At 40.6% G+C, this 24,131-nt stretch overlaps 1 long non-coding RNA gene across 5 annotated transcripts; it reads right to left on the reverse strand.

The window, feature by feature from the left end:
* Positions 1-23,779, reverse strand: LOC133513317 (uncharacterized). Of its 5 annotated transcripts, none has more exons than XR_009798456.1 (4): positions 23,453-23,779; positions 23,175-23,315; positions 16,302-16,397; positions 14,619-15,142 (listed from the first exon to the last, which is right to left on the reverse strand). It is a non-coding gene; the product is annotated as an uncharacterized LOC133513317 (long non-coding RNA). The 5 variants fall into 5 exon arrangements; XR_009798452.1 differs by having other exon boundaries at positions 14,619-15,243; XR_009798453.1 differs by lacking the exons at positions 14,619-15,142; positions 16,302-16,397 and adding an exon at positions 1-2,944.
* Positions 23,780-24,131: the final 352 nt, after the last annotated feature.

Raw genomic sequence — 24,131 nt, forward strand, 5'->3', positions numbered from 1 at the left:
GTTCCCTCCCCCCCTTGATGTGTGCGTCAAGCCCGTTTGTCAAATGCAGCTGATTCTGTTAGGGACGCGGATGGTTAGCTTGGGACGTCAGGGCCTTGTTTCACGGCTGAATTATCCCCCTCAACATGGGATCCGGCCCTTGATTAAAAAGCAAAAAGAAAACACCCCATGGAAATTGTACAAATGATGAATAGCTTTGCTCGGAGCGACTTAATAGCATTTGAAACAGGAGAGCTGACATTCATGTTGGCCGGCCACCAAAAATAAAAAACAAACACACGCACCCAAGCATACTGTACATTTTTTTAATGACTGGATGCAGAAGCAGTTCGGCGTCACGAAACAGCATGCTTACAATGTTGACGGATTTGGTTAAAACTTTGTTTATCCTATTATCATTCTATTGGCAAGTGCTGTCTTCTGTTTCAGGCCTGCCGCAGATGTAAATATGAAATTTCATTTCGTTACAACTGTGCATGAAAATAGGTGCACACATCTGGCACGTTTTCCGTGAGTGGGACGGGATTAAAGTTTATACAGTGTAGCTCAACGGTTGTAAAAGTGTTGCGCTCCTTGAGCATGTGTCACTGGAAGGTTTTCTATAAAGTATAGAATATCTCGCAGCACCCTCAGTACCAATGTAGTACTGTCCTTATTATTATGCTGAATTTGAGCATTTTCACCGTTCTTCAAATCAGTCAGCAAAGGCCTGATTATGCTTAGCTCTACAAGTACCATCTTAATAACCAGCATTAAAGTGTAATAGTGTATGGTAGGCTAAAAAAACAAAGACAGACCAGTTTTAGTCCTAAAAAAGAATATTTATTGTAAGCTACTGTAATATTATACAATTTGACCATTAGCACTCCATTTGACTCTAGGAAAAAAGGTAATAATTCAATTAAAGTCTATTGAATATAAAAGTAAAACATACATTATACCTAAATTAATATTAGAATGTCCAAAACAATCATTCATTGATGTGCAACTGAGCCTCCACATTTTAAAGCAAGAATATGCTGTATGTGCCAGCATTTAATCCAAAGACTGGACTCTGATTAATATTGTGTTTGTGAAGTAACAATTAAACTGAGTAATTAGTCAACATGTTGGGGGAAATCAAATCAGAGTTGGTATAAGGTGTATGTACTCTTTCATCTTTTCCCAAGTCTATCAATTCAAAAATCAGAAATTCTGTTTTTAAAATGTCTTGATACTGCCTGAACAAATTAATGGTCTTCTATTAGATGGCAGTAAGTACATACGGCAATTAATGTACTGCATCTACTTTTTGTGACATTTTTGTTTGCTGGTGTTTTGTGGGATTTTTAAAATTTTATTTTAAAGTATGTGCCTTGGGGCCATAAGCATTACAAATCATTGCTCTGGTCAGATCATGTATTCAACAGGATGGCAGCATGTTTACATACAACAACTAGGGATAGCACTAGCTTGCTTGGCTATGTAACGTTTTGTTGTCTGCTTGCAAGCCGTATCGAATTAGTAGTATGTGACAACACCTTGAGCAACCCTTGAAAGAAATGAAACTCCTTTTCTAGCAGGACGAACACGTTTCTACCCCACCCCCCATAATACAGTTGGTGCGATCCACTCCTGTTGTCATCCCCACAGTAAGAGTGTATCAGGTTGCATTTGAGTTGAGAAGATAAAGCCCAATGATTGGGGAACAAAACGGGATGCGGCGTTATCAGAATACAAGATTGTATTGCAGTAATGTGACATCACAATCGGGAAAGAGAAAAATTGTCTTGTAGTCTAATCAGTCAGCATGAAGTGTTGTCTCTCTCAGCTGTCTTGTCTCTCCCATGCTGCCAACATTTTCTTTTGGGATAACTTTATTGGCTGTCCGATGTTTACAGTTTCACCTCAAAACGCGCACAAAAAGGCTACAAACAAACTTGGTTTTGTAGTCAAATAGAGTGATGCCTCGGTTCTCGACCACAATCTGTTCCAGAAGTGGTTTGTTCGGAAACCGAATCGATGTTTCCCATTACAATAAATAGAAAAAGAAATAATGCGTTCCAAGCCTAAAAAAATTCTTTTTAAAGCATTTTTTTTGCCTTTTCCTGATAATAAACTGCATAGTAGGAATACATGTATAATTTAAATACTTTATATAATAAAATAATTTAATAAATATATATATTTTTTTGCTTAAAATGTATGCTTTAGTAGTAGAGTACGCTAGGCTAGGACTGCCATATCTGTAGCGACTCGGCACCCAGCCTTGTAAACTTTTTTATCAACAAAAGTGCAGAATAAATTTAAACAAGCAAGTTGAAGTTTTTTGGAGCCATGATGGGGGGTTAATACGGTAGTCCTCGATAAGAAGAAAAACAACACAACAGTCACTACTGGGACACGTCTGTGTACAGAGGCTGCATTGTACAGAATAACAAAAGTGCGCTGGTTTTGCCACACGCGTTATGTCATTTCCATTTTTTTCGGGGGGTGTTTGAATTGACAATAACAAAAGGTGTTGTGGGTGGGTCAGCCGTTTGCGCCACGCACATGATGTTATTTCTGGGGTTTTTTTTTGGTGGCGTGGGAATTCACAACGAAGCGCGTCGAGGTCAGCCGGTCTGGCCGCGCACAATGTTATTTCCGGGTTTTGTCGGGGGCGTTCGAGTACCGATTTTTGTTCGAAAACAGAAGCAAAATAAATCTTGAAATTTTCGTTCGAAAACCGATTTCTTCGAAAACTGGGACGTTCGAGAACCGAGGCTTTACTGTATATTAGGCATGATGGCAACACGGAATAATTGCCTTTTGCGCAACCAAACAAGGATGTCATTGAATTCTGACATTAAAGCCGATCAGCATATGATGCCCATTATCGGCCAATACCGATATCGCCGATTTAAAATCAATGTAAAGTCTAGTAAATACACTAAAGTTATAGTCTCCAGATATCGATGGATGCCTGTGGATGGAAAAAGACAAAAACAAACTTCATCAAGAAAGGTAATCAAATCACAATTTAATTATGTGGCAGCTCTATACCTCCAAGCAGCCTTATCAAGCTGACACAGGCCTGCGATTTGCTTCACTTGTCTGTATAATGGGGGTGTCACCCCATCGGCAGCATGCAGCTCAAGTCTATTATGGAGTATTGTTCCAATACGATTTTCTTAATCTGAAAATTGCCTGTTAGGATTTCACCGCAAGGAGATTTTGCATGCAGACGGACGGAAGCGTGTTGCACAGTCGAGCATACATCAAGTTGTATTTACAGATAAGCAAAGTGAGTTAAATCATAAACTGCATGTCATACGAAAAACAAAGGAGGACGTGTGCTTTTTTTTTTCCACTTCATTCATTCTGCCACTACATTCTTTTTCATTTTCCTGGGGAGGTTGGTGTGTTCTGTCCAATGATTTTCTCTCTTCTCCGTTACCTTCGATCTTACCACTTAAAGGCTCCTTGACACCTCGTCAATAAAAGCAGCACTTTTTTTCACCCGATTCACAGTAATTGTATCCTGTGTTTCCCTTATTGAGGACGAGGATCCGGTTCCAGAACAAAAACCAGATCCATAAGGTGGCCATCACTTGGTTTGAAGTTGTTTAGCTTTTTAAAATCTTCCTTTTATTACTCATACGAAAGAGCTTTACAAGTTTTATTTTGATTCTATTCCCTTGTGCCTCTGTCTTGTGTCTGAATTTCAAATTGGATTTAATTAGTTTTGCTCTGGTCTTTTATTATTGTTCTTGGCCCCAAGTTGAGTTTAGCTGTACTTTTTATTTGACTGCCTCTGGCTGGTGTTTTGAATTTGATTTTGCATTTGGGCGACTCGACCGTAACAGACAAGGTTACACATTAATATTCTGACTATGTGCAAAGGTGGGCGCACTGATAACTTGCTGGGGAAAATGAAAATCGATGAGACTCTACCTGTGAAACTAATCTATCGGAAAAAGTTGCCATTTAAAGTCTGGACACAAATCTCCTTTATGTCAACAGTTTGAATATTACTCACCTGGGTTTGACAGCTATTGTATGATTTCTTAAAAATTATTTTAAAAAAAGTTGTGGAATTAATGCACCAGCCAGGCAACTTCCAACTCAAATAGCCCATTTCCCAATTTGGTGGTGTATGCCGTTTATTAGCAAGGGGACCTTTATTTGAACAAATATATTCATCCTTATATTATTTTCCGCATTTGACTGGCGACCAATCAAGAGTAAGTAGCTCCCCACAGCCCTGAGAAGTACACTGGTACCTCTAATTTTGAAATTAATTTGTTAAGGACATCAAATCGTAATGTGAATTGTTCATAAGCAGAAGCCCTTTTTACATGGAAATAGCCTAATCCGTTCCAAGCCCCCTGACAACCCCCCTCAAAATAAGCATTCAAAGTACATAATGTAAAGAATAATAAAGATTACTTCCATTTACCTTTAACGTTGGGTAACTATCGTGGAGGACGGAAGACGAGGCAAACGTTTGACATTTGAGTGAAAATATATGTACAAATGTACGCAGGCACACAACTTAAATCCACAAAAAAATTTGGGGGCCCATGGTGACGAAATGAATAAATTTCCAAAAAACAACCCAACAACCAACTCGTTTTTTTCACGACTAAAGAATAGTACTTCATTGAAATCATATATTTGATTATATATTGTATGTCAAGTGAAACTGGAGGTTAAAATAAAATAAATGACTGGAACCTTTGTAGGCAGAATAGGAAAGGATGGAAAAAAAAGTCACCGTGTCACCTGGTGGGGACAAAAGAATGGATCGTCATGGGAAAAGGTGCCCATTTGTTTGCAATTAATCAAAATAACATTAGAGAGGAAGCCACTGTTTGAGAAAATGAGTACAAAGAAATTTAACAAGCGTGCTATATTTCCTCAAGTGTTGGCTGTCCTGATAATAGACACAGTGCTCCAATTAGTGAGTGACCTACAACAAATAAACACTTTGTTCAAACCGACCAAGTTTTCCCTGTTTTACTATAACGCTAACTATTGCATTTTTTTCTACATAGACACAGAGCTAATTGCTGAAGTCATAAGACTTTTTTTTGCTGACCAAAACAGCAGCACTAACAGATGTAAACCAAATAAGTCAGTCAGAAGAATTCAAGTGTTGAGTTTTATCACATTTTAAATTATCTCCCCATGTATTAAAATTCTTTGTTTCTTCTGCAGTATATGATGGATCATTGATTCATGACTGTCTGTATTTTACCAGACTAACAACATTTTTATACATCTAATAATTTTATACAGACCTGTACAGAACTTGGTGTACTGAAGATTCACTGCCCACATTCATTGAGACACTTCTATTAACGTTTGAGATAGGGGTTGCACCAGTGCTTTCACAAAAGAACCATTTCAGGGTTTTTCATTTCGTGGTGCTCTGGCTTAATAGTCGGTCCAAAGTGGATGTTGACCTTGACGGTTTGTGTCTCAGGCTGCTAGTTCCAATGCGCCGTCAACAGTGGTTGTTCTTGAACCGTCACCAATGCAACAATGTGATTTGCTCCCCGGGAGTCACCTTACCTGGTTAAATTTTATATGATCAGAACACAACACTTTGGACCGGCAGTTTGGGCATTTTCCAGCCAATGCAGTCACTGCCTCACTATAGATTATTTTCTAATATAAGACTTGACAGCTTGCACTGACCTATTTGTGTCGAAATAATCAGATCCTGGTCTGACCTTGTTTCTTAAAGCTTTGTTTCATCCTTTGGTTCTAGCTCTAATTATTTCCCATTTTATCCTTTCATGAAAGCCACCAAGCAGCAAGGTCGACTTTAAATGGTAAAAATCTAACTTTTCCACCAATGATTGTGTCAGCATAATGGAGAATTAAATATTATAACATCATCCTCACAAACCACTTTGTACTGAACATACCCAAACATTTTAACTGGTACCCCATGGAAAGGTCCTGAAAATAACTACTCCAAATGAGCCATCCATCTGTTTTTGATTGCTGGTCCTCATTAGATTTTCAGATGACTTTGGGTGGGGTGGGGTGGGGTGCACCCTGGACTGGTCGCCAGTCAATCACAGAGTGCAAATAGAGAGACAAACATTCATACTCAACATTCTTCCACCATCTCTAAAGTTTTCAGTAAAGTTTTTAACCTGGGAGGAAGCGAGAGAGTCCATGGAGCTTTGCATTGTGTGTTAGCATTACGCTAGTGGACCTTCGTGGTTGTGGTTGTTTTCAGACACTGTGAAGCATCATGTGGCTCATGACCCAAGATCACTTGAGTCGAAATGGTAGTCTTGCTGCCTGCATGGAAGTCAGGCGAGTGAACCGCGACACACCATCAATGATCAATTTCCCTGTCCCTCCTTGAGCTCGTAGTTGGAATGAGGATCACGTTCATGGGTAATTGACATCCACTGTGGGAGATTATATGATGCATTTAAAAGCCAGGAAAATCCAATCTAAAGCACATTGATTTGATGTTTTGTAAACCTCATTCTTTGGGGAGTTTTCGTTATTTGTGTCCCATGATGAAGGGGACTAAAACTGTGATCTATAACCAAACAGTTAATTTTAGTCACACAGAAGGTACAGTACGTTCCCATTTTGTGCTTGAAAGGCAGATAATTTGGCTGACTTCTTCACTCCTGCATGGTTTCTCCAGTCAGCAACTTTCCTTTGCCTTGTTTGTATCGAGGTCCAGCATTTGCACGCTTGCCAAGCCTGTGAGGGATTTTTCCCACAGGACTCAATCGTCCTCATCAACTGCTCCATATTTTTATACCTCACGTTATTTTGCCGCTGGGCGTAGATTACTGACCACCTCTGGGATCTCCAAAACTCTAATCACTCACAAGACTTTCTTATCTGAACTCCGAAAACAAGTGTCTCCTAAAGATCTTGACTTTCAGTGTTTGCTATATAATCCCAGGAACAGTAAATCAGTCTAAATGGGTTTACTTCTTAGTAACGGTCTCCTCCTTCTGTATGTGGATGCTTCCATTTATATATCAGGCAGCTCATAATTTCCTTAAACTTGGTGTATGACCAACCCTGAATATCGTGGGCAATCCATTTCAGGTCCAACGCTGGTTTGCATTCAGTGAGGTGACCAAAATATGGAGCAATTTTCAATCCGCACTTCTCATCACTTTCTACCAAATGATGTCACCTCCACAAATGAGGTGAACGCGAATATATTTGCGCATATGTTCGAGTCCTAACTGTGTTTATATTGATGACTATCTAAATTATGTGTTCATGAGGAAATGATTCACATTAGCGAAAAAGTGGTTCATTTACTAAGCAACTCAGTGGAACCTCTAAAGTCGAAACGCGCCTCGGGTGATCTGGACTCGTACCTAATGAGACTTACGTTCGGCAAGCATTAATGAATTAACTGTTTTTTTAAATGACATTTTAGCAAAACTTTCCAAAGAAGGCATAACCTCAAAAGTGGCTGCTCTCTTCTTCTTGACAGTTAACTTATATGCGGCCTACCCTGGCTGACTCCAGGTGAAAGATGGACCGTGGTGCTGGTCGTCATCAATCACAAGGGAACACAAAGAAAAATACTGTCCTTTTTTTGCTCACATTCACACTGTCATCCATTATTTTCCGTGGGATTTTTTTTTTTTATGTATTGTTAGCCAAAGTAAAACAGAATATATGTGCATGAATGAGAGGGGCGGTGGGGGAAGAGTGATGCTCCAGGGAGAAGAGGTAGCAAGGGCAGACAACTTCAAATACTTGGGGTCAACAATACAGGGCAATGGTGAGTGTGGTAAGGAAGTGAAGAAACAGGTCCAAGTGGGTTGGAACAGTTGGCGGAAGGTGTCTGGTGTTTTATGTGACAGAAGAGTCTCCGCTAGGATGGAGGGCAAAATCTTTAAAACAGTGGTGAGGCCGGCCATGATGTACAGATTAGAGATGGTGCCACTGAAGAAACAACAGGAAGGAGAACTTAAGGTAGCAGAAATGAAGATGTTGAGGTTCTCACTCAGAGTGAGCAGGTTGGATAGGATTAGAAATGAGCTCATTAGAGGGACAACCAAAGTTGAACGTTTTGGAGATAAGATTCGAGAGAGCAGACTTTGGTGGTTTGGACATGTCCAGAGGCGACAGAGTTGGTGGAAGGGTGCTGAGGATGGAGCTGCCAGGCAAAAGAGTGAGAGGAAGACCAAAGAAAAGGTTGATGGATGTGGTGAGGGAGGACATGAAAACTGTGGTTGTTATAGAGGAAGATGCACGAGATAGGCATAGATGGAAAAAGATTACACGCTGTGGCGACCCCTAATTGGGACAAGCTGGAAGGAAAAGAAGAAGTATTGTGTTGGACTTTATAGGACAAATACATATTCCATTCTGTTCTACTAGGTTTGAGGTAAGATCTCTTAAATGCATCCAAGCAATAAACAATAAAAAAAAAAAGCACTTTCATCTAACTGTTCCCGAGCGTGTTCCGACCTATCCCTGTGTCCTAGAGTGAAGATTCAAGACTAATGCATAAAGTATTCGTAGTAAACTTCTAAGATAATCTAAATTCAACCCACGTCAGTTTAACCGTGACATAACCAGGAATTGTAATTGTGTTTGTGTGTTTTCTGTTTGAGTCGTTTTTTGGTTGCTTTGAGATAAATGTTTTGGAACTGTTCCTCTTGTCCTTCTCCCAAATGCGTACCTATTACTTTCAGCTGTTCTGTCGTCTGCTCTCAGGTTTATGACCTCTGGGTTGTTTGGGAGATTAGTTCTGATGAAAAGAGACATTGAATGTGTACTCTGTATGTGGTTGGGTTTTACTGCAGCATACAAACAAGCTCTGATGAAGACGTTGAAGTAACAGCGACAATACTCACAAATTGTGTGAACCATCAGAATGTTCTGCAGTTTCGAGGTCCTTGGTTGATTTCTTGTTGTTGTAAAATCATTGGCATCCATTTTCCCTACATTGTGAAACCTTGAGGGGATCAAATCAAGTAGCAGCAAGCTTGAAACTCTCTGATACTTTGCTTACCTTGAGAATTTAACATAATAGCTTTGCCTGAGAGTGATGTGAAATTAAGTAGAATTTTAGTACCACAATACGGGTGAAATATACCAAACATAAAAAAATCATTTGAGCTGCTCTCACCTTTTCGATGAAAAGAAAAAAATATCTACCACCAAGAGGAAAACCTTGAATACTGTGACACAATAACACTTTGCTTGCCTTGAGTTTTTGACTGTGTTCGCTTTACTTCAGTTTAATGTGAAAACAGACAATTTGCATTTATCTTGTTGATTAAAGTCCCTCACCAAGCAGAAAAGATTTGACTATTCCGTCTTCTCACTCGAGTCTGACCAAAGCCGCTTACAGTACATGAGACGTCCACTGTACGGTCAATAAGTTGACGTCAGCCATGGCCGCTGCGTTGGTACCACGACTTATTCGTAAGAACGTGTAAATGTTATAGGTTTGAAAGGTTTATTTTTGGAATGTGCAATCAACTAAAAATTATAAACCGCTGATATACGTACCTGTTGAGGAGAAATGTTACTCCTTCTACATCACAAACAAAGCGAGTAACTATAAAGATTCTAGTACATTTTCATGGCTGGAGGCAGAATTCCATCAGCAAGTCCTTAAAAATATACTTGTCAATCCCCAATATGTGGAGCATCACATGACCAAGCCCTGAAAAATTTAAAGCCAAACTTGCTGAAATGTTATTCTATTTCTAGCTTGTCTCTTCAGACAAAAGTTAAATACATGTATATCCTTTATTTATACAAATATAATACATTATATGTAAATGCAAATAAAGCCCACACATCAGTTCTTTTCATCTTTGTTGGCTCGCTGGTGACTTCTTGTCAAATAAGACATCGTACGTGTTTACAGTTTCTACAAGTTCTTTTCACATTCATCCGAGTGGCAGGGAGCGCTTCGACCTGTTTTGCCAAATGCGGAAGTATTGTGCGCATATAGCAGATGAATATAGCATCGTGGGGGGCGTGACATGGTAAAATACAAATACCCCCAAACACCATGTCGATAAATTAGCCGAGTATTGTTAAAATATCATTATCAGAAGTTAATACTGGTAATACTAAAATTAGCCCATGCTAATCTGTGCGAAGAGTGCAGCTCTGCTTATGTTTTGTCTTTGACATAAAGTGTTAAGTGATCATGAAGGGACTATCTACTTAGTTGATTACCATCACTTCAGAGACCTTACTTATTGTATATTAACATTTAAAAAGACAATCAATAATTCAATGATATGTCCCCTTTAATGATTGAGTCTAATGACGAGGTCTTTGTTGCTTTAGGGCAGGGCTGTCAAACTCATTTTTCTCGTGGGCCACTTTGTAGTTATAGATTCCCTCAGAGGGCCGTTATGACTTGAAACCATGAATATCTTTCACCTTGTCATATTTACACATGAAATTTATGAACTACTTTTGGAATCGGAAATCAAGGGTAACGGGTTTTTCAACTATCGATGATGTTTGGTGGCACACAAATGCTTGCGATATCTCAACGTTATCATTTATATGACAATTTGAAAATTTGGTCAAGATTTTAACAAAAATCTTGCAAGTAGATAAACATGATTTGCCTTCGCGGGCCACATAAAATCATGCAGCGGGCTAGATCTGGCCCCCGGGCCTTGAGTTTGACACCTGTGCTTTAGGGCCCATCGATTCAGCAAGATAACTCGCGGAGTCGAGTTGACATTGAATTGTGTGACTGACCGACTGCACAAAAGTCTTCAGTGAGAGGATGAGCATCAGCGGACAGACTGTGACATATCTGTCACTGGTGACATTGTTCAGAAAAGGTTGCTTGTGGATGAACCTCGGGTGTCGAGAGACCTCATGGTTTATTACCCTTTTCTCTTTTACCTCTTTCATGCAATTTTTTTCTGTTCCCAGCCATGAAAACACGAGAAACAATCCACATTTGGAATCAAGGTACTGAACTAAGAAAAACCAGAGAAGAGAAAACTGCACTTCCAGCTTGCATGAATAATACAAACATCATTTGCATAGCCAACTGTACTCCCTTTCCTCCTTTTGTGATGGCTTTCGACTTAACCTGCGGCCAAACAGGTCAAATTTAGCTTTTTTTTTTTTAATCTCTGTTTTTGTGCCCACAACATCAGAATTACATAAAACCTCTGCTGCACGCTTGAAGAAACTTGAACAGGGTGCTCGTTTTTGTCTTGTTTTGGTTGCGATGTTCAGTCAGCTACGTCCTTCATAAGGGACTTTTACAAAATGTCCCCTATCAAATAAAACACCTGATATTCTCTGCAGTTGATTAAATCAGCACCACACTCTTTTTTTTATTTAAGGTGGTAATCATTTTACGTGAGGCAATTTATATCCCAAAAAAGAATTTGGATAAAACACTCACTGTTGAAATGTGTCTTGACACTTTGGAGGGCCCTTTATATCGACTTTCAGAATTGGAGTAACCCTTCATCAAATGCTACTCCTAACTGATCAAACTTACATCTTGATTGGCCATTTTAAAAAAATGAATAGATATATTTTTTATCAAGCATAAAATCAGTTTATCAAGGGCTCTATTAATCTTACTCTGATATTTCCTGCTGCATTCCTTTTCACTGCATTATTGTATCTGCCTTGTTTGGTAGGTCTAATCAAAATAGTTTTCACGTCTTAGTGATGACACATTTAGTTAAAAACTTTGCACATTTATGTTTTGTGCAGAAAAGCATGCGCCTGTATTCAGCTATCACATTTCTGTGCAACAACTATATTACAGTATTTGTCACCAACCTATACTATTGTATTGATCACAAGTGTACTCCTTTTTTGTTGCAATTCCAGCCACAGTTGTTTTCTCTGTGATGGACTGTTTGGCGATCGGTTGGGAAAATAGAAGGTGACTGTTTCGATCTGCTCCCCTCAGAGGCTGTCCTTTAGCGGGACACGAACCCCCTAATTGGTCCTGATGAGCCGTTTGGCAAATAGATTGGTAGCCTGCGCCTGTAGTTATACTCTTGAGAGGATTTCAACAATGATCACAATTCTGACAAGTGTGAGATGCCTGAGTGGTAAACAGAGGATGTCAAATTAAGCACGAGCCATTGTGGGATGCTTATGATTAGTGAGAAATAAATAACAAAAATGTTTTCATGGATTTGGCAATTTGGCAAACCTGTTTGCTCCGAGCTGGATGTTCTGGTGAAATGAGGGTGTGTCCTTGGATATGCGCCTGGAGTATTGACAATTTGATGAATGAATTTCTATCTAAATTGCACCTGCTCGGACCACATTTAGACTGTTGGTCTAATGTGATTTTGGTGAATTTAATCGGGGCACAGGGAAACAGGTGCTGATCTCTGCGGACATGTTTAAATCAAAAGTAGTTATCACCAACCCATTCTTTTACAAGCTCACTTACACCATGGCTAGAGCAGTGACAATGTGCAATTTATGCTTGGGTTGCTATGACTATGCATTGCACAGATAAGTCAGTGTGAAGACTGCAGCTGTGCCACATTTAGAGGGAATGAGAGGAGCTCCTTTGATTGGCAGTGAATGAAGTCGGCTGTAAACACTCTCACTGTGCCGCACCCACCCATCCACAGAGCCGCCGGATGGAAGTTGACGTGAAATTACCGACACAGGTCTAACCCACCTCTGGAAGACAATTGTGGATTTACGAATTTGTGGCAGATTTACCCCACTCACACAAATAGGGCTCATTATCTCAGCAAATCAGTATGACATAGTTCTCAGTTTTTCATATTTAGCAATTATCTTCAAACGCGTACAGTGCATTTGGAAGCAAATCTTTGTATTCAGTCTTAAATAAATGTACAGTGAAGCCGTTTACCATGAGCGACATATTGCATTGCAAAAAAGAAAGAACACAAAATGTTTCAAGTGTGTGTTTTGAGGTTGTCGCATCCTCCTGGGAGTCTGTCAGGCGGACCAATTGACTGAATCCCACCTGACTTCATTTACAATAAATATCCAACATATGGAAACAACAACAGAAGGTTTATACATTATAAAACTCTCCTGTTGCTCATCAAATTTGCTTAATAATTACAATTTTTGGATGAATTAAGTGAAACTAGACAATTTCTCATCCATGATCTCTCATGGTCCACTCTGATTGCTCAGTTGCTAGGAATATGAACTGATTTAGATTATGTAGCCTTGTGGTTACACGTGTTGATCAATTATAATCGAAAGCTGAAACTGTACATGCATCACACGCCATTTTTCAACAGTGGAGAAAAAAAGAAACAGCAAACACACAAATGCACACAAGCTCCTTGGTAAAGAGGAATTATTGTGCAAATAAATAGCACGTGTTGACATTATGCCTAACAGTGCAGCAGGAAGCCCCTTCTCAGGAGATAATAGCAGATGATTCCTAGATTCATTTGATGAACATGCCGACGGTAAATGTCAACAGTGTGGCGCTCAGTGGAAGAAAACAAGCGTGTGGAGAGCATTCCTGAGAGGATTCCAGAGTCTGAAGCGATGGCTTTTCAGATTCACGAGGCTCATGTGTTCTACGGCAATAATCAGTTTTTTTTTTTTTGCCTCAAACCAAGCCTAAGCATCACACAATTTTAATTAACTATCCTGCAGTGTCTCCACGTGCATACATCAGCTCGGTTGTCTCATGAGACGCTGCAGCAAATTTATTTTACCATCATCCTGTGTATGGAGCGCGCCGAACACAGGACACCACACACATTGCACTGGCAAATCACGACCAATCTTGAAGCTAGTCTGTCCAAGACCAAAGTCTCGTGTGATCAAATGCGATCTAATGAAATCGAAGAAGATCTCTACGTCACATCGAAGAGGACACAGGAGACAAGGAAATGATTGTGGCCTTGGGACGATTCTTTTTTTTTTTTAACCCCCCAAAAAAATCTAATTTAAAAAAGGTTGTGGAAAAAGTTGGTGAAGACATAAAATAAGATGTCTTAGACCTGCCCCAACTCCGTGAGCCAGTCCCCCATTTGTTACATCCACCAGACTTCATCCTTCAGAAGGACATGTTTATTTATTTATTTGAAAAAACATTTCTGTCAGGTTCATCACCTAACTGCTGGATAAATATGCAAATTAGACACAAGAAGAGGTAAAACAGAAAATATGTGCATGAATGTGAGGGGTGGAGAGGTGAAGCTCCAGGGAGTAGAGATAGCGAGGGTGGACGACTTCAAATACTGGGGTCAACAATACAGAGCAAAATGTTGTGTGGTCAGGAAGTGAAGAAACGGGTCCAAGCGGAGTGGAACAGTTGGCGGAAGGTGTCTGGTGTCCTGTGTGACAGTTGAGTCTCCGCTTGGATGAAGGGCAAAGTTTATAAAACAGTAGTGAGGCCAGCCATGATGTACGAATTAGAGACGGTGGCACTGAAGAAACAACAGGAAACAGAACTTGAGGTAGAAGAAATGAAGACGTCGAGGTCCTCGCTCGGAGTGCGCAGGTTGGATAGGATTAGATATGAGCTCATTAGAGGGGCAGCCAAAGTTGGATGTTTTGGAGACAAGGTTCGAGAGAGCAGACTCCGATGGTTTGGACATGTTCAGAGGCGAGAGAGTTGAGTATATTGGTAGAAGGGTGCTGAGGATGGAGCTGCAAGAGGAAGACCAAAGAAAAGGTTGATGGATGTTTTGAGGGAGGACATGAGGACAGTGGGTGTTAAAGAGGATGCACCAGATAGGCTTGGATGGAAAAAAATGACACGCTGTAGCGACCCTTAACCGGACAAGCCGAAAGGAAAAGAAGAAGAGATCTTTAATTTTCTCATGAGGAGGACGGGTTCGACTGACCAGCTGCACCTCCGAACCACGTTCTGAGTCAGCCTCACCGTTGTGCCTCTTTTTATTGCTTTCTCAGGTCAAAGGTTACATGGTTACAAGTTCACTCAGTACAAATAGCGAAACAGATGGCTACACCAACACCAACGTGTGCACGAATGAACATGTTTCTCCAAGGCTGCAACACTGTCCTGATAAACCCACAAGAAATTAGCAAGGCATTCTTTTAAGACCTGTTTATGGCGTTCGGGAGTATCCACTTGTGGTTAGAAAAGGGGCATCAACTTCCAGGCGTCGCTGGGTCACACTCTGGGTCACACAGCCGCTCGAAAGGAGAATAATTCAGAGCAAGACTAATGGAAACAAATGCATGATAAAACAATAATTCTAACAATTTCATACCTGCTTCCCTACTGCTCAGTCATGTCATCTCACCATTCCTTACCAAAAGAAGCTGGAACGATTTTAATTATGTTAAAGCGGATAAGTGTAGTGATGAAACCTAGAGCTGCAAATGGTTGCAAATACCACATCGTCCTTGCTACTCATTACTTTTTTTTCTTCAAATGATAAATAATACCCTTGAGCATGTTTTATAAAGCCATGTTAGAATCACTTTAGGTGCTTAAAGGACTCCCTTGAAATGTAACCTAAGCCTTTTTTGAGGATTTTATGTTCTTCTTCTTTTTTTTTTTTTATTAAATCCACACTGCCATGTCACCCTTTTCTCTGCAGGGTTGTGTAATGATCTCGCTTGGCTGCCACCTCAGCTGTCAGCCTCAGTTAATAGTAGCTGTAACCTCATGAAGTAATTCTCATCAGCGCTAGAGCGCCAGCCCTTCAGGCAGAGAGGGCCAGGGAGCCGTGAAACGAGATGTGGACCACCGCGGGTGCCCCGGCACACTTGAATGGGTGCTGACGTAGTGAGGAGAGGCACACTGACACACAGGTTGGTGGGGATTAAGCTGAGGGCTGACAGATTGTCTCCAAAGACTTAGAGAGAAAGGAGGGGGGTGGGGTGGGGGGGTGGAGAAACTTCAAGCAAAGCTCTCATCTCGCTTCTTGTTGCTGGAAGATTAAAGACAGACTGGAAACGCAATCAGCTATACTTCCAGACGGGAATAAGAGCTGGGAGCGATAGATTAACTTAATAAAAAAAAATACACATCGAAGTCCATTTTCGGAATTAACCGCACAATGTGTCATTATTTTAAGCATTCCCCAAGGCCCCCTGAGGAAATTATGGCTGTTAAATGAATCTGTTGAAACACGCGGGATTAAAAAAAAATCAAAAAAATTACCGTACGATCAACTGTTATCAATATTAACTCTCATAGTGTGGAAATTAGTAAACGGCTGTGATATGTTTGAAAATCTTGCTTGTGCGTATTAGTTCAGGGTGCGGTTTTGGTCAGTGACTCCAGTGGGGGGGATTGGGGGGATGTCGTATTTGTGAAGTGAAATTATACACAAATCAGGCTAGCACAGGGGTGCCCGGACTTTTTTTCTTACCTCAAGATTTACTTATCAAGCAGCCAGCCTCTCGCGAGCTGCCGACGACGGTGGGGGGTTGGGGGGGATTGATGTTGGTTGATGTTATGTTGCCTCCTGTATTTAAAATACAGAATTAACTTTTTGTGGACTGTATTGTTTGTGCTTTCATCCTGGATCAGGCTGTGCCAAGGTGGAATTTTAAAATGACACACCATCTCATCCTGCACGTTGTACTTTGGCTTCAGACCAAACCTTTCCCACTCGGAAAAGAGACGTCCGGTTTAACCACTTTTTCCTCGATTATTCACATACTCCGACAGTCATTGCATCTTAAAACAGCATTTATTTTTTTTAACTTTCTCTCTTAATATCGAAAGTAAACATAAGCAGCATGTCTAGCTTGTCTTTGCTCTACGTTACCCAGACTGTGTTGCTAACTAAAGCAGCAGTGGTGGATGCTGTCATTATAAAACACAATAATGGGCTGCGCAAGTACTGTAACATTTGTAATTATGAGTGGACGTCTTTGCAGTTGGGGTGTAAGATAAACTAGGAATAAGAGATTGTGGTGGAGCAGCGTCGTTGTTAGAGAAAGTTCCGTGTGCTGGCTAAAAGAAACCAGTGGCTTCTTAATTTTTTACAGTATGTATGTGAATTGTGCCGTTGGATGTAACAAGCAGTCATCCGTCACTCATTGAATCACATTGCAAAATCCCACAAACTGAATAGCTGTATGTTATACTTTTTTTGCGCGCAATGCAGAACATCTGCGAAGAGACTGCATCAGCGGTGCACAATTGTGCATGCGCAGTTTCAAGGGAACAGTGGCTGAAGTCTTTTTTTTTTTTTTTTTTTTTTTTTTTTGGCACGCCATCCCGCGATTAACCAAGAATGCCCGGTCGATCACGATCGACGCATTGAGCCCCCCTGGGCTAGCGGTTTTGAAACAGCGAACTTCCCTTTTAAGTGTTGAACGTCTTACAAGTCGCTCACCACAATACTTAAGACAAGGAGAAATCTGCAGTGTGGTTATTAGACAAGCTAACAGTGTCGCTTCTTGTACTTCTTTTTTGCTGCTACTCTACTAACATTCAAGGGAACCTTTATAAATACAAGTTTACTTCTGGACCTCACCACAACCTGGGTAAGATATGGCATCATAGGTTATACAATTAAAAAAAAATCTTGCTGTAGCATTGGCTTCACCCAACATTGTGTGCATTCAGCATTATGATTATTATTCAACATTCACATCAGTTTTAATTAATAAAGCGTGCTCATTAAGCAGATCTTTTTTGCTGACTAGTCTTCATGAGTGTTTTATCATTTGTTGTGGTTTTGAAAACATGAACTGTTGATTTCAGTGTGATTAACCGAAAAATCAAGCACTTGACCAGGGAATCATGCAATAGATGGGGGAAAAAAAATACAATTAACAATATTAACTGAAGAGAATCGTTCAGTTAATCGAGGGGCATGTGTGATGAATGTGCGACCAAAAATTACCGAACATCGTAGTTAATCACAGCGAATCATTTGCTTAATTAAGTTGATGAAATCGTCGGTTTTGAAGCCTCCATCTACAGTTCATCACCACCTCAGCTCGTATCGAATTTATGGTCCAGCAGCGCTGCTTCCTTTCTGCATCCATAATTCCTCAGGTTTACATTTCTCCACGAAGTGTCCACTTATCCATATATTAACACTTATATAAAATGAGAGCGGAAGAACACTTGCACTCCGGGAATATACAGTATGCTCAGCGTGTGGAGGAGTGCATGTGAAGAGGGAACATATGCGGCCCATAATATTTGAAGCGTCTGACTCAGTAGGTGCATGTGAACGTTGGAAATGTGTGGAGTCGCTCATAGCTAACGTCTCTCTCAGTGGCTGGCAGATAGATGCATTTCGACTAAAATAAACATCACATTGACCTGGACATTTTTTTTCATTATTATATCAGGTATGGGAAAATGTGATGGCCTCAGTTTACCTCTCCTTGCCTTCTACTGCAGCCAATCGTGCACTTGGATCAATGTTAGACTGTAATGACCACAGATATTGTACTTTCATGTGAGGTGTGTCAGGACTGCTGTCAAAATATTTAATTTATTAGAATTAAGAATTTTCCCCATCATTGTGGGCCAGAAGATCAATCAGCATGTCTCCAAGGGGAACCTGTGGGCTTTGCTGTTGTTCAGTATTTACAGTATATGTTGCCACTTGGTGGGCGGCACGGTGGGGCATCTGGCTAGGGCGTTAGATTCCCGGGTTCAAATCCCGGCCCCGCCCAGGTGGAGTTTGCATGTTCTCCATGTGCCTGGGTATTTTTTCCCCAGGTACGGCAGTTTCCTCCCACATCTCAAAAACATGCAACATTAATTGGACACTCCAAATTGCCCCTAGGGGGTCATCGTGAGTGTGGCTGTCACAATGTGTCCTGCGATTGGCTGGCAACCAGTTCAGAGTGTAGTAGATGGGATAGGCTCCAGCACTACCGTGACCCTTGTGAGGATAAGTGGCTCATAAAATAAATGGATGGATGCTGCCACTTAGTGATATACGCAAATGTAAGATTAGCTTTCATTATTACGTCGACGTTACCTGATTATTCAAGCCGTCAAAACTAACTAGCCCATGCAATTGCTGTAATCTGGACGCGTGTCACGTTGAGATTAAACAATGGCTGTCTTGTAACTTTTTGCTTCTTAACTCTGAGAAAACTGAGATGTCGATTATTGGCTCTGCTAGAGACAGGGACTTGTTTATAGGACACCATTCTGAGTTTGTCAAAAGTACCATAATTCCCGGCCTACAGAGCGCACCTGGTTATAAACCTCGGTACACAGAAAGAGTTTAACACTAGCGCCGCGCTAATGCTAGCGCCGTGCTAACGCCAGTGCTGCGCTAGCGTTAAACTCTGTATACCGAGGCTTATTACCAGGTGCGCTAACGCCGCATTACCGCATAAACCGCAGGGTTGAAAGCATGTGAAAAAAGTCACAGCTTGTAGGCCGGAAATTACGGTGCCTTTACCCAAAGTGACTGGACTTTTCAAACGAGCTCCAGCACCCTGCGACCCTGAACGGGATAAGTAGTATTGTGGATGGATGGATGGATGGATGGATGGATGGATGGATGGATGGAGAAACCTTTTTTGACACCAGTCCTGTAACTTTTCCAACACACCTCATAATGTATTTTAGATTAAATACATTGTTTTATGGGGTTTGCCACTTTGATTCATATTTGTGGATGCTACTTGTTTTTTTTTCCCCCAAGAACAGTTGTTTTGCACCAACTTTCCGCGAGTTCTTTATCGAGTCTAAAATTGAGTTTGGTCCCGTCGCACACAAAAAAAAATTTCTACATATAAGTTCTTTATCAGTAATGCATAAAAAGCTTCATCAGTCTGATTTCGTTGTGAGTGAGAAATACTTTAATTTGCTTCACTGAGTCTTGATTAATTAATTCAAAATGCTCTTAATGAAGATTTTGATGAGCCACTTGAATAAAAAGGCTGTCACAAAAGATATTTTCAGGGATAGTGTTTGGTGGTGAGGGTTGGGTAAAGGTTATGGTTATCGTAAATTTACTTGGTTTAAGGTAAGGATCAGTGTTAGGGTCATGTTTATAGAGCATGGTAAATGTGAGATTAAATTTGTGGGGTATATTAACTCGGCAATAATTGGACACTCTAAATTGCCCCTTGGTGTGATTGTGAGTGCGGCTGTTTATCTCTATGTGCCCTGTGATTGGCTGGAAACCAGTTCAGGGTGTACCCTGCCTCCTGCCCGTTGACAGGTGGGATAGGCTCCAGCACTCCCCGCGATCCTTGTGAGGATAAGCGGCAAACAAAATGGATGGATGTTAACTCGGAAGGTCAGAGTACATCCAAAAGAACTGTTCCCTTGCTGTATTGCAGTTCACCTTTTGTAGATTAAGTGCATTGCAGATTTATTGTGTAATTTACTATATTGCAGGATTTTGGTACACTAAACATTAAAAATGTAAGAACAAAAATAATAATAAAACATTAAATGGAATAAAATGTACTCCCCAAGAGGGATTGCGTCAGGAAGTGCATCCGGTGTAAAAACTACCAAACAAATATGAGCGTTCATCTGAGATGTCACGCTGTGGCGACCCCTAACGGGACAAGCCGAAAGAAACTTACTTACTTACTATGGAATAAAATGTACTGTACATAGTATATAGTACTGATGTGGATTACTGTATTTCACTGAGGTTGTCTTTGAAACCTTTTTTTCCCCACTAATCAAGTAATGCTGGAGGAATATGTTCAAGAGACTGATGCAAAGTATTAATCTTGCACATCAAAATGAAAAACTTCAAGTTATGCTTGCTCAGAGTAGGCTGCCAAAAAAAAAAATACATCATTATTTCATGTAAACAATATTGAGCAGAGTTTCCATCAAAAGAGATGGGGGAAACTCCAGAAGAGCCAGAAGCCCCGAAGACTTTCCCTTTTTTCCCTTTCACTTTTCTACTTTTAACACTGACATTTGCATTACCACGAGCTTCTTTTCTCAGTCCACTGAATATGTGAATGGAGTTCAACAGAACCAGAGTGGCAGCATTTGTCACGCCACTCTTGCCGCTTCCTCTCGAAGCCAAATGATTGTCTGGCGAAGCGGTCGTCGGCATGTCGATGTCTCCTTTTGCCAGGCGCCGTGGACATGGCGAGGAATGCCTGCAGCTCAAATACCATGTTGTATAATTCATATGATGTTTGCTGCCCATCAACATTCTCCAACTCAATAATACATGGGCCTTTTCCTACGCCGGCTCCACCATTAATGAAATGTCCTGTTAAACCACCGAACGGATGTCAGGTCAAGAGATTAAAGTGCATGCTTGCCAGCGGGGGACGTGGTAACCATAGTAATAGGCTGGTGTTGGATTGCCACGTTTCTCTTGGCTTGACTCCTGGGTCCTAGGTCTTTTTGCTAAAATGCCAAAATTGCTAATTGTCTTCACTTTTAAAAATACTCTTTTTTTCTTTTTTTTTTTTTTTTTTTTGCCAACCCCGCTTAAAATACTAACGGTTGAAGAGTTTCCAGATTTCAAAAATAGTTATAAATCCATTTGTGGCCTGTGGTGAAAAGGAGTTTTGCACACCTGATCTAAGCTAGCCATTGTTCTGATGCCTTTCCGCTTCTTATTCTCCTAATCCGTTCTGTCCCCCTGTCTGTCCCCTAAAACCCATTTCTGTCCACCTGCATTTTTAATAGATATTAAAATAATAAAACTGTAGAGCAGCTGGTAAAGCGTTGGCCTCACGGTTCTGAGGTCCCGGGTTCCATCCTGGACCCACCTGTGTGGAGTTTGCATGTTCTCCCCGTGCCTGCGTGGGTTTTCTCCGGGACCTCCATTTTCTTTCCACATCCCAAAAACATGCAACATTAATTGGACACTCTAAATTGCCCCTAGGTGTGATTGTGAGTGCGACTGTTCTCTGTCTCCGTGTGGCCTGCGATTGCCTGGCAACCACTTCTGGGTGTACCCTGCCTCCTGCCTGTTGACAGCTGGGATAGGCTCCAGCACTCCTGCAACCCTTGTGAGGATAAGTGGCTCAGAAAAAGGATGGATGGATAATAAAACAATTTAAAAAAAAAAATCATAGGGTCTATTCCTAACTTCCCTGTTGCACAGCTATTTTTTTTCCAGCACAAGACATAATTCATTAATTCATTCATCATTCTGCATGCATGGCCGTGCATCTGTACAGGAGAGGTTTAAAAAAAAAAAAAAAAAAGACATTTTCATTAAGCCGGTTTTGTTTCAATCTTCTCAGTCATCTTGGAAAGATAACCAAATAAGGTCGGTTGCGCATGCTGCTCAGGAGCAGATGGAAGCAAGATCTCAGATTGTCGTGATCCGAGCTAGCAAGCAGAAAACGCCGCGGCCAACTTTGCAGCGAGCAGAAATGAATTGAGCAGCTACAAGATCAGATTAATAATGACCTTGATCTCCTGCTCACTAGGTCACGCATGCACACTTATAATTCTATAGGTGTGCATCTATAATTCACCTCTACTGCCGCTTTTAATGAGGAACCCAAGGTGGGTGTCTCTTTCAGCCTTGATTTCTGAGATAATCTGGTATTAACGGTGACAACGTTGTGAATTAGATCGAGCGCTAAATCGTAGCCATTGTGGTGTTGGTCATGTAGCATCACTTAGACCAGTCAGCTGAGATGCCGCTTTGCTGTTTTATTAAGAAAAACTAGGCTTTGCATTTATTCTCATGGAACTTGTAACTTGCCCACCATAACTTCTCAAGTTATTATTTTCTTCATATCCTTTGCTGCAGTTGCTCCTCCTTTTAGGAAAAGTCTTGTAACAATACAAAAGTACAACGAAACAACGAAGCAGAATATCCTTTGGTACTTGTGGAAGTTAGCCTCTTGCTATATGCTGACAGTTTACACGACGGCGGTTCGAATTCGGACGTTTTTTGCGACTTGTATTGTTATTTTCTAAGAAATCTTAACCTTTGCTATCATAAATCATAAAACCATTTAAGACTGAACAGTCCGAGTCGGGTGGCAAACAGATAAATTAGGTATAATAATCAGTAATGTCTGCATTTTAGTTGGTCCGCATTAAATGTCACGTTGGACAATTATTCCCGTGGTACATTTGTGACATGGTCTTAAAGTGATCATAATGGGGTTTAATTAGAGATTACCATTTTAGAACTGCACTGCACGAGTCTTTAGTTTTCCTGCCCTTCTGAGATCATTATTGCAGATTTACTGTAATTGCCTCCTAATCAACTGGAGTCAATTAATGTTAATGACTCCCAGTTGCTCCCGTCATCACGACACATGACAACGTTTTAACTGTGAAGCAATTAAAAACTCACAAGGAAGTTAGCTCAGTCAGTCCGTCGTGTGTCCGTGTTCCAAGCAGCGTAGTTTTCCCAGACCAGCGGTGAAGTCGTTAGAAGAAGCCTCGTTGTCAGTCTTTCTCGTCCTTATATGGGTAATCCTTGAAACGTTTCAGACTTCCGCATCAAAAAGGACACAAAGAGTTTGCGTTACAAGGACGCAAGATTTCAAATTGTCATATACCATAATAGATCAAGTTGAGATATTACTAACATTTTTGTTACCAAACGTGAATACTTGAAAAACACATTACCTTTGATTTCCGATTCCAAAACGAATTCATAAATTGATTATGTAAATATGATGAGATGACAACGTCATAACAGCCCTTTGAGGGAAACCGGAACAACAATGTGGCCCGCGAGAAAAAGTTTGACACCCCTGGTTTTGAGGGTTTCCAACTCACAAATACAATAAACACAACAAAACAACACAAACCACCCCCCCCCCAAAAAAAAAAAAAAAATGATGTGATTGAACATTGTTTCTTAAAGTGTGGTCTGGAGAGGTGGGAGGGGTAGCCAAATATTGTAGTTAAGTAAAAGTACTGTTACTTGACAAGCAGTGTAGATTCCCAAAGCAGCGGTGAAGTTGTCTTGTTGTCCGTCTTTCTCGTCCTTATATAGGTAATCCTTGAAACATTTCCGACTTCCGCGTCACAAAGGACACAAAGAGTTCGCGTCACACGGACCCAAGAGCATTAGAGGAAACTGCGTCACATCATAAGGTCTTAAAAGTATGAAAGGAAACAGTGTCACAAAGAACCGCATTATAACAAGTTAAAAGCATAATAATTAAATAAAGGGAAAGAATAAAAATACACACACACATAACAAAATGGATGATCGTTTCTATTCAGATCATTTGTAGTTCGAAATGACTTAGCATCCACCTGAAAAAGAAAAACGAATGCTAAGTAAAGTCGAGCTACA

This window comes from Syngnathoides biaculeatus, chromosome 15 (assembly GCF_019802595.1).
Source record: "Syngnathoides biaculeatus isolate LvHL_M chromosome 15, ASM1980259v1, whole genome shotgun sequence".
NCBI classification, from domain to species: domain Eukaryota; kingdom Metazoa; phylum Chordata; class Actinopteri; order Syngnathiformes; family Syngnathidae; genus Syngnathoides; species Syngnathoides biaculeatus.